Raw genomic sequence first — 11,760 nt, 5'->3', positions numbered from 1 at the left:
ACATCCACGCACATCTGGCTCACAGATAAATTGTGTTCTCTTTTTTCAGTGTTGGAATGGAATGGCTATTTCTTTGTACAGTTTCTATTTGACAGCTGTGCACATGCATTTTAGACACAATATGTTTGTGCAGCTTGTATATTAAATGCAATTTGTGTGTATGATTGAGTTTCCTTTTAGCTTTTTTATTACTGTCAGGATTTATTGTAAATATAAAGAATAATAATTAAAAAAAAAACTCAACAACAGTGACCAACAGATTTGATGGTAATGATGGACTCTATTCCTCACTGTCGTTGCAATTCTTTTTCTATTTTTTATTTTCACTTTTTAACTTGGAATCAGAATTGAGATTTATTGCAACAATATTTGGAATCGGTCAGCCCTTGTAGTATTCACTATGACTTTTAACACTGCTTGAAAACAAATGTGATCATTTCGCGTTTTAAGTATATAATTCATGTAGTTGAATGTGTTCAAACAGCCACAAAAGATGCAATTCTGAAAAAAATCGAGCATTTTTTGTAAAGCACACAAAAACAAGGTATATTTTTATTTGACAGTTATGACAGTGCATATTCATTTTAGACACAATATAGTTAGTGCGGCTTGTATACATGCATTTGTGTGTGTGATTGAGTTTTCTTTTAGCTTTTTTATAACTGGTGGGATTTACTGTAAATATAAAGGATAACAATCGACAACTCAACAACAGTGACCAACAGATTTGCTGGTATTGATGGACTCTATTCCTCACTTTCACTGCTAATCTTTTTGTATTTTTTATTATTATTTTTTTACTTCACAATTTAGATTAATTCCAATATTTTTTGGAATCAGTCAGCCCTAGAAGTATTCACGAAGACTTTCAACACTTCTATTAACTGCTAAGTGACAACACTCACTATTATTATCATCCTTTCACACCTTTTGTGTCTGCTCAATAGAACCAAATATCTGTGATCGATTAAGTAGTGGAAAATCTTCTCTCGTTTTCCTGTTTCGTTCTGTGCCCGCGAGACCTGTCAACACTCATGCAAACAGTTTCACATGCTCTGCCGACCCACAAAAGTGCACATTTTTGGGACAAAAAAAAAAAAAAAATAGTCCGGCCCAAGTTAAAATGTCCAGGATTCAAATTTTGCTTACACTTTCTAAAACTTGTATGTGTTTTTGCATTACTCTTTAATTTAAGACTTCTTTCCGCCTGGTTTCACAACTGCACAGCTGATATACCGAGAGAAAAAGTAAATAATAGATTCTTTAATCTAAACGACTCTAAAAAACTTTACTATATACTCTGAGAGGACGAAATGACATCTAAACTGGCTGCAGAATAAATGTAAACCATTAGTAATGGTTAATCAATGCATTTTCTTTATTTAGGAAAATAAAATCACTCATTTTAATCTTGCAATTATGATCATTTTTAGAGATATTGTCTGTTTTATTACATGTAATGTCATTTGTTTCTCATTTGCTGATTTTTTTAATAATTTAATTATGTTAATATATTAAATAGGCTATTTTATATACATATCTAAAATGCTTTGGCATTTTAGTGTCCTTATTTACTTTAATCCATGAAAAATAAACAGTGTAAAACAGTGTCATAATAAATACAATTATTATTAAAAATGAACTTATGTTTTGTTTGTCGCATGTAGTTAACTATTTATGTGATGTGGGTAAATGATGTGTTTCAATCCAGCTACCACCGCAAGTATATTTCAAACCTGTGGGAAGCACTGCGGTCATTTTGCTGAATTTAAGTTACATTGCATCTACAGTAAAGACCAAACGTTTAGACACACTTTCTCATTCAGTTTTCTCTATGTTCATGACTTTGAAAATGGTAGATTCACAATGAAGGCATCAAAATTATGAATTAAAACATGTGGATTTATATACATAACAAAAACGTATGAAACAACTGAGAATATGCCATATTCTAGGTTCTTCAAAGTAGCCACCTTTTGCTTTGATTACTGCTTTGCACACTCTTGGGCTGCGTCCAAAACTGCCAACTACTCAGTAGGTACTGCATTTGAATTTAAACGTACTACTCGGCCATTAGAAAAGTATGTTCTATACAGTATGAATGTGAAAAGTATGAATGGAGTTCGGACATACTACATACGCCATTTTGTCATGGTCATGTGACCTACATGCGTCAGTTGCGTCGCTTTACTCCCATTCATGAATTCGCTCTCGGGGCATCATGGGATAGCGCAGCATGCATGGGATGCGCACTCCAGAATCTTGCCGGAAGTAGTCATCCGGGTACTTCTCGCATACTGATTTCCGAATTCGGAGAATTCGGACATACTACTCGGCTCACATACTGATATTAGCGTACTATATAGTATGGAAGTGTGCGGTTTCAGACGCAGACTTGGCATTCTCTTGATGACCTTCAAGAGGTAGTCACCTTCAATGGTTTTCACTTCACAGGTGTGCCCTGTCAGGTTTAATAAGTGGGATTTCTTGCTCTTTTGATGGCAAGTGGAGTCACAAAAACCATCAAGTGCTACAAAGAAACTGGCTCACATGTGGACTGCCCCAGGAAAGGAAGACCAAGAGTCACCTCTGCTGCGGAGAGTAAGTTCATCCAAGTCACCAGCCTCAGAAATCACAGGTTAACAACCGCTCAGATTAGAGATCAGGTCAATGCCATACAGAGTTCTAGCAGCAGACACATCTCTAGAACAACTGTTAAGAGGAGACTGTGTCAATTAGGCCTTCATGGTAGAAAATTTGCTTGGAAACCACTGCTAAGGACAGGCAACAAGCAGAAGAAACATGTTTTGGCTAAGGAACACAAGGAATGGACATTAGACCAGTGGAAATCTGTGCTTTGGTCTGATAAATCCAAATTTGAGATCTTTGGTTCCAACCACCGTGTCTTTGTGTGATGCAGAAAAGGTGAACGGATGGACTCTACATGCCTGGTTCCTACCGTGAAGGATGAAGGAGGTGTAATGATGTGGGGATGCTTTGCTGGTGACACTGTTGGGAATTTATTCAAAATTGAAGGCATACTGAACCAGCATGGCTATCACAGCATCTTGCAGCGGCATGCTATTCCATCCGGTTTGCATTTAGTTAGACCATCATTTATTTTTCACACCTCCAGGTTGTGTAAGGGCTATTTGACCAAGGAGAGTGATGGGGTGCTGCGCCAGATGACCTGGCCTCCACAGTCACCAGACCTGGACCCAATCTAGATGGTTTGGGGTGAGCTAGACTGCAGAGTTAAGGCACAAGGGCCAACAAGTGCATTTCTGGAACCTCCTTCAAGACTGTTGGAAGACCATTTCAGGTGGCTACTTCTTGAAGCTCATCAAGAGAATGCCAAGAGTGTGCAAAGCAGTAATCAAAGCTAAATGTGGTTAGTTTGAAGAAACTAGAATATGACATATTTTAAGTTGTTTCACACTTTTTGTTTTGTATATTAATAGTGTTAAGTGTTAATTCATAGTTTTGAGGTCTTCAGTAAGAATCTACAATTTTCATAGTCATGAAAATAAAGAAAACTCTGAATGAGGAGGTTTGTCCAAATTTTTTGGCCTGTACAGCACATGCCAACTAATTTTCATTAGAATACTAGTAGACTGTTAGATTAAGATTAGTGTCAGCAGATCAGCAGATATTTATCAGACAGTCTACTAATACTCAAATGGACCAACGAAATAAAGTGTTTCCAGGGTTTGTTCATTCAGTAGTTCTGTGTTCATATGAAGAAATGGTTTCAAAAATTCACAACAGAAAATTTTAATGAATGATAATGCACTTCAAATACTCACTTATGAAACATGTAAGCAGGGAAAAAGAAGTTAAGAAAAAGTGAATACCCCAAACAAAAATGAAAGCTACACTATTGAGAAACCACAAACAGTTTCTGTAGGAATTCTCAACAAAGCATTACATTGATCATTGACTAGCATGCACAAACACAGTCTTTGCTCTAAATAAAATGGAGTGTTATGCATATGTTAAAATTCATTACACCCCCAGTCACAAAAAGGGCTAGACGTCTTTTTTTTTTCATTGACCTGCATTGGCCCAGCTAGGAACAATAGGACGTACTGTGAATTAACTGTAGCTGCACTGAGCTGCAGCTGGGACACAGTGGGTCCTCTGGTTCTTACTCTGAGCCCAGCTGTACTTCAGAGTGCATTAACTCCCTCGCTATTTATTACACGACATCTGGCTGGTTGAAAGTGAAGCTCTGAGCTGCGGAGCGTCTCCAAGGTTACAGCTATTCCCTTTAAGCCTCTTACATATGCTGCACTGTAATAGGAATGTGCCTGCTCTTTCTAAGGAAGTTGGTACCGAAATAACTCCAGGGCCCATATTCATGAAGCTTCTTAGTGCAAAGAGTTGCTCCTGGTGACAAAACTCTAAAAAAATATTTAGAAAAACAGGGTGTTTCCCCCTTAAAGTTAAGGAGAAGATCTCAGATAAAGATGATGGTCATTTATTAAGCATTGTAACTCTTAAAACTAGACAATTAGCATCTCGCTCAAAAAAAAAAAAGTATGGTCTTAGTACACAAAGTAACTACAAAAGCGTCAAGCTTTAACTAGGAAATTATCAAAACCTGTTTTGGAAATTATTGAACGAGATGCTAATGGTCTAATCTGATTTAATGATTTATGCTAAGCTAGACTAAAAGTGCTCTAGCCAGACCCGAAGATTGGCTGAATAAATTAAAAATGGTAAAATTAGACTCTAGGTCACTTGTAAAATTAACCTATTTCCAACAAAAAGAAGTTCCTTTAAGATCAAAAAGTGCTAGGAGTAGAGAGGATGATTGCAAGAGGCTTTTAAAGAGTTTCTTTAGCATTTATTAACTGCCCAAAAAGACAAGACTGAGAAGAAATGTGGTGCAGGCAGTGGATGACAGTGAGTTAATAAGATGCTACAGATTAGATCATGCAGGGATCATGTTTGTGACCGATCTTATTAGCGACAAACTAACATTTCCAACAGAGCACACAACTGCCACAGCACCAGAAATAAAAGTAATCACTACTGGAACTGGGAAAACGCAACTATGCAACAGTAATGATCTGGGTCTGTCATAACATTCTACACAAATGATCACAGAGACAATTACAACATGTTCAGTTCTTCTTGATGTGTCTCAGCTCATTTAGTTTCAACTGGACATTGCTTTATCTCAAAAAATGACTTTTATGAATACAGCATATATCCATTTTTGCTACAATTAAACCCATATTTAAATAAAAAAAAATAATGACAGCCTGACATTAGGTTCTGAAGTCAACCCAATTTTCATTTACAAACAAAAGACAACATGCCAATGATTTTGGCGTATAATGTCAATCTGACTTCATGTTGAAGTCTTGTATCTGCAGCGCAGTTATTAAAATTTAGATATTAAAACTACAACTCTTAAAAATTTCAGAGAACTATTCATTTTGGCTTTAACTGTATATATTATGTGTCCCTGTGATTAGGGTAAAAAAAGATAATATATAATAGACCCAGGCTGCTATCCAGTCCACTTTAAGACATGCACTCGCAAACCTCCCTTGGGGTACTCCCAAAGGCCACTTTGAAGTGCGTTCCACTTCATCAAGCGAACGAGGGAAGCTTACATGGACATACACTCAATCCCTCGTTTTTGACTGAGAGAGTGAGTTGGCTTTATATGTCCACTCCAGCACCTATATGTCCCAGAAATCAACGTGCTTGTGGCATCACAACAGTGTAGTTACCCAAGGGTTTACTGCATTCCATTTACACGTACCGGCCACTTTATTAGGTACACCTGTCTAACTGCTTGGTAACACAAATAGTTAATTTATAATCAGTTAATCACAGCAACTGAACGTATTTAGTCATGTAAACATGGTCAAGACGATCTGCAGTTTAAACTGAGCATCAGAAGGGGGAAGAAGGTGATTTAAGTGAACGGCAGTTGCGCAAATGCCTTGTTGATGCCAGAGGTCAGAGGAGAATGGCCAGACTGGTTAGAGCTAATAGAAAGGCAACAGTAACTCAAATAAACGTTCACTGGATATTTTCTCTTTTTCAGACCATTCTCTGTAAACACTAGAGATGGTTGTGCGTGAAAATCCTACTAGATCAGCACTTTCTGAAACTCAAACCAACCTGTCTGGCACCAACAACCATGCCACATTCAAAGTCACTTAAAGCACCTTTCTTCCCCCTTCTGATGCTCAACCAAGGTATGCAGAAGAGCATCTCTGAACACACAACAGGTCCAACCTTGAGGTGAATGGGCTACAACAGCAGAAGACCACATCTGTGCCACTCCTGTCAGCTAAGAACAGGAATCTGAGGCTACAAATCGCACAGGCTGACCAAAATCGGACAATAGAAGATTGGAAAAACATTGCCTGGTCTGATGAGTCTCGGTTTCTGCTGCGACATTCGGATAGTACTGCAAGATCCTACTTTGAGTAATTTGGCTGACCATGTCCATCCCTTTATGACCACAGTGTACCTATCTTCTACTTCCAGCAGGATAACTCGCGAATCATCTAAGACTGGTCTCTTGAACATGACAATGAGTTCACTGTACTCAAATGGCCTCCCCAGTCATCACATCCCAATCCAATAGAGCAGCTTTGGGATGTGGTGGAATGGGAGATTTGCATCATGGATGTGCAGCTAACAAATCTGCAGCAACCGTGGGATGCTATCATGTCATATATGGACCGAAATCTCTGAGGAATATTTCCAGTAGCTTGTTGAATCTATGCCAAAAAAAAAATTAAGGCAGTTCTGAAGCCAAAAGAGGGTCTAACCCGTTACTAGGTAAATGTACCTAATAAAGTGGCCGGTGAGTGTAAACCAATTATGATTCTCTGCCAGTAGTGGACATTTGTGTAATGTAATCAATGATGCACATCTAAATGAATGAGACGGAAGGAATTTAGCAATAAAAATGTGACCTTTTTTCCCCTCTTCTGCTTGGACAGCCAATCACAGTCTTCAAAATAATGTGCCATCCATAGCAGCTGAGTCAGCCCTGCCTCCACCTTAAATAAAATGGCTTTGCCTCACTCAGAGATGCTCTTAGATAGGTTCTGAATCACTCTTAAGTGAAATTTTTAAACCTGAATTAGGATCTTCCAGAGAGGACTCTAAGAAGCTTTATAAATGTGGGCCCAGAAGTTTTTGAGGCAACCAGGCTGATGGGGACTTTGAGAGCGGGGGGTGGGTTATTGTCCCAGAGGACAGCCATGGTAACAGAGTTTGGTCATGCTAAGAGAGCTTCCGTGGGCTAAAAAAGCATTTGAAAATGTAAAAGGAGCTATTCATCCACGGCCAGATGCACTTACACACATGCACATGTTCACATATGCACGACCACATACCCCGAGTGCAGCAGACCATCACCCTCTCCAACAACTCACAATTGACAAGCTCATGCATACATGTAGAGTTTCCTCAGCGAATACAGTCTCACATAAAACAAGCAAGGAGACGACACATTCACAAGAGGGTGCATGCAGTTCACAAACTCTCACACACAAGCAGAATGGACATCCTTGACACATTTTGTTTTTTAATAAAAATAATAAAAAGGGGAGACTGTTGTTTTTCAGTAAAAAAATATGTCTGGTGTAAAAACTACACAGCAAATTCATCAGAGTTAAATTCTCGGTGTTGAAGCATTTGAGAGTTAAGTGTTGACGTTAAAGAGTTAGATTTTGATAAATAATTATAATAAGAGTTAGAATTGTTTTTATTCAGTGCGAAATCAAGGAGTTATCTTTTCAACACTTGGTGGTGTTATTTCCAACATCCGGGAATTCATGCGGCCCCAGTCACTGAAGAATTTTCCAGACGCCATTTTCCATCTGAGGTTTAGAACAGCAACTGGTGAGTCAAACTACCTAAATGTTGGTATTTTACAGACTTTCTTTAAGGAAATACAGTTGTAAACATGTTGTTAAGTTAATAACTTTAGAATGGAGTTACAATTTTAAACTTCTGCGGTTCATTCATGGTCGTTTGTGTATCTAGCTTAACTGCATTACTATTCACTTCTTTTCAAGAATGTTTTTATATATGCTCACGCATACATAGTGCATAAAAACATCAAATGTACATGTTCAACACATTTCTGTCACGCTTAATGCCATTTTGTGCGTTGTTACCCATCTGTAAAATAAAATCGACACTTCTCCTTTAATTCCAAGCAAACTAGCGAGGGAATCCCCGGAGCCGCCTAACGTTAGCCTACTCTGCCCGGATGCTAACGGCAACACAGGACGGTTTCCATAAGCTCTGGAGAGTTTCTAAAACATATCTGGTGAGTAAATGAGCATATGCTTACTTGTAAAAGGCTTCCTGACTTAAACAAATGATTGTTTGTTATTCGTGTACGTTAATTTGGTTATTTTAAACACCGCGGCCCTTTTAAACTGGTTCATTCGTGGCCGTCCATATACCGTTAGTCCATAACTTAGACTCGTGTGATAACGTACGCTTGAATTATATTAAGTGTTGACAACCATTAAAGTCGGAATGTTAACATTAATGTCTTTAAATGACCGCGTTTGCACTTTATCAGACATTTAACGTTACAGAAGTCTCCCGGAAGTTGCGGGACTAACGTTAACGTTATCCCGCAAATGCACAGAGACTCCCATATGCCCACGTAGATGCCCGCAAATGAATGATAATCTCCCGGATATCGCGCGTCTCCCGCCCGGTCATTAAACACTTTGCACACCCCTCTCCACCGCATCCCTCCCAGCTCTTCAGGTACGTCGCGCGCAAGTCACCCCCACCGCTCTTTAGGTACGTCGCGCGCAACTCATCCCATTGCTCTTTAGGTACTCATCTCTCCCGCTACCTCCCGCAAATCAACTCTGTATCCCCCGAAAATGACTTTTCCCAACTCGGGATGTCTAACGCTAGTAAGTTAAGCTATTTCTGTTGTCAGGAACATCTTAGTCAAGCTTTTTCTCCCGCATGATATTGTGCTTAAAACTATAGGCTAAACTTAGCATGTACTGTACACAACATTTCCTTTTTATTAAAGACAATTTAGTGCGTTGTAAACACACCTGTCTGTAAAATTAATCAACTGATTCATATTTGAGCAGCCTAATGATGATACAGGTTTGATTTGTAGATTTATTATCAATAATCAACATCTGAATCAAAAGATATGTGAAAATGTTTGAGGCATACTTTGTGATGTTCATCTCTCTTTTTTATCTGAAGGTTATGCTTATGTGTTAGATACTAGTGTGTTGTTGTTTTTTAACAGCCACAGTTCTCTATACAATAACACAAGACCCTGTGACGGTGGCTGATTAGAGACGGATGGTGTATTTCCAGAGTTGGTGAAATAACCAAGCACACCTTCTTGGTCATATGTGGTGATAATAATGAAGGTATGTTTGATAAAGTTCTGTATTTGTTTCACATAAGCTGAGAGGGTATTAGAGCATTAGAGAATAACAAATGACATGAAGGTGATAAGTTTTGTATTGTGGGTGAACTGTTACTTAAATAATGTTTTGCTCTGCTTTGCAATTTTTCTCTTCTGCTTATCCTAATATTTTAGATTATATTTGGACCTGAAACATCTGCTAGACTCCAGGAAAGGTGGCGTCAATACTGGACCTGAAAGGGCCTAACAAGTTGAATCTGGTAAAGAAACACGCACACGCACACACACACACACACACACACACACACACACACACACACTTACAGAAAACTGTAAGTTTATGAATATTTTTTACACTGTGGCTAATATTTTGGGGAAGTCAGCATCACTAAATGATATAAAAGATTTTAAGCTCCTCTAAATTTTGCTCCAAGTGTTGTGTTAAATTCAGGATTCTGGACAGACAGCTGCCTGTATTCCCAGTTCTAGTCATAGTGGTTAACCTAATTGTTTTTGGAGATCCAACAGTGATGTATGTGTTTTTTCTACTTTTCCATACCCTGTCACCTCAACCAGCTGGGAGAGTCAAGTTGTGGATCGTCATGTGGATTTTCAAAAGGTGAGTTTAGATTTCTTGAATGTTTTATTTACTTTAAATGTTCTTTTAAATATATCATAGAATTTGATTGCAATTTGTTTTCAAACATTTTTCTTAGTCATGCTGGAGTCTTGAAGAGTTCTTAGATGAGCATCACCCTACAGTATATCCGTGCATCAGGAACCACCAGACGAGCGATCAGCAGCTACTACATCATCATGGATAAAAAGGTCATCCTGTGGCTGGGAAGCACATCTTTCACAGGACATGCTTGATGAGATTTCCTAGCTCCAGTTTGTTTTCACACAAGTTTACAGCATTTATACCTTCATTTAAACTGCTGTGTTTGATATGGAGGACCAAGGAAACACCAAAAGTGAAAGATTTGCACGCCAAGTTGTTTAAAATGTAAGTTCAGAAGAAAACTATGAGTGACGATATATTGAACTTTCAAATTGCTCTGATGAAACATCAAGTTTGGACATCATATTTTGTTGATACTGTCTTTACTAATAAAACATTTAAAGCAAATTTGACATTTTTGCATTTTAAAAATTGAATGAATTGTTGAAGTTGTGAATGTTTTCAAATAAAATGTTTTTTATTTTGTAATTTACAGTCTATTTGACCTTTTTACCATATTTACACTCAAGAGAGTTTAATAAAATAATATATTACACCAGGTGGTGTTAAATATAGTTAAATTTTTTAACTCTGCCCTGAGTTAAAATTAACCCTTACTTCGGTGTCAATGTGCCAACCCTTTTGAAAGTGTTGTTTTAACTCTGTTTTGAGTGGACCCCATGAGACACTTTCAAAGTGTTGAAATTAACACCCATAGAGTTGTTTTGGGTCCCCATATTTTGCTGTGTATTTTCATTCAAAGATCACATGTTTGGTAACAGGGGCGTAGAGTCTGGGAATTGCAGGGTATGCGCATTCATTTGGTGCTGAGCGGATTCTGAGATCTTTTAATTAAAATGCGGGAATTAATAATAAAAGAAATATCAGTGTATTTACACTGTAAAAAATGTATTGTTCCACACAATTCATGAATTTTGTCCCAACAAAAATTGATTAAGTTAGCTTAACACTTTTAACAACTTTATGTAGATTGACAATAGAAAAGTTAAATTGTCCCAATGAAATGTCAAGAATTGTGTTGTTTCAGCTCATTTTAAATAAGTAGTTTGAACAAGCAAATATATATTTACTGTTCATTTTCTACTGTTCCCTCTACCCTCTACTGTTCATTTTAAAGACGAAATGCAGCCATACGTTCCTCTCGCTACATAATTTGTGCTCTCCAGAAATGTATATAGGGCTACGTTTTCAGAATGAGACTGTGTTGCGACGCACTGATCCGTGTATATATATATATATATATATATATATATATAGGCGAGGCAGTGGCGCAGTAGGTGCCTCACAGTTGGCGTTTCTGTGTGGACTTTCCTCCGTGTGCTCTGGTTTCCCCCACAGTCCAAAGACATGCGGTACAGGTGAATTGGGTAGGCTAAATTGACCGTAGTGTATGAGTGTGGGTGTGAATGTAAGTGTGGATGTTTCCCAGAGATGGGTTGCGGCTGGAAGGGCATCCGCTGCGTAAAAACTTCCTGGACAAGTTGGCGGTTCATTCTGCTGTGGCGACCCCGGATTAATAAAGGGACTAAGCCGACAAGAAAATGAATGAATATATATATATATATATATATATATATATATATATATATATATATATATATATATATAT

At 37.9% G+C, this 11,760-nt stretch overlaps 1 long non-coding RNA gene across 1 annotated transcript; it reads left to right on the top strand.

Moving 5' to 3' along the window:
- Positions 1-7,846: 7,846 nt before the first annotated feature.
- LOC137495476 (uncharacterized) lies at positions 7,847-10,619 on the top strand. The gene is made up of 6 exons (XR_015475985.1): positions 7,847-7,884; positions 8,205-8,317; positions 9,284-9,410; positions 9,584-9,669; positions 9,986-10,028; positions 10,126-10,619. It is a non-coding gene; the product is annotated as an uncharacterized LOC137495476 (long non-coding RNA).
- The last annotated feature ends 1,141 nt before the right edge of the window (positions 10,620-11,760 follow it).

This window comes from Danio rerio, chromosome 1 (genome assembly GCF_052040795.2).
Source record: "Danio rerio strain M-AB ecotype USA chromosome 1, GRCz13ab, whole genome shotgun sequence".
Taxonomy (NCBI): Eukaryota; Metazoa; Chordata; class Actinopteri; order Cypriniformes; family Danionidae; genus Danio; species Danio rerio.
Note: the sequence above shows the minus strand (reverse complement) of the source record. Positions and strands in the feature narration are given on the sequence as shown.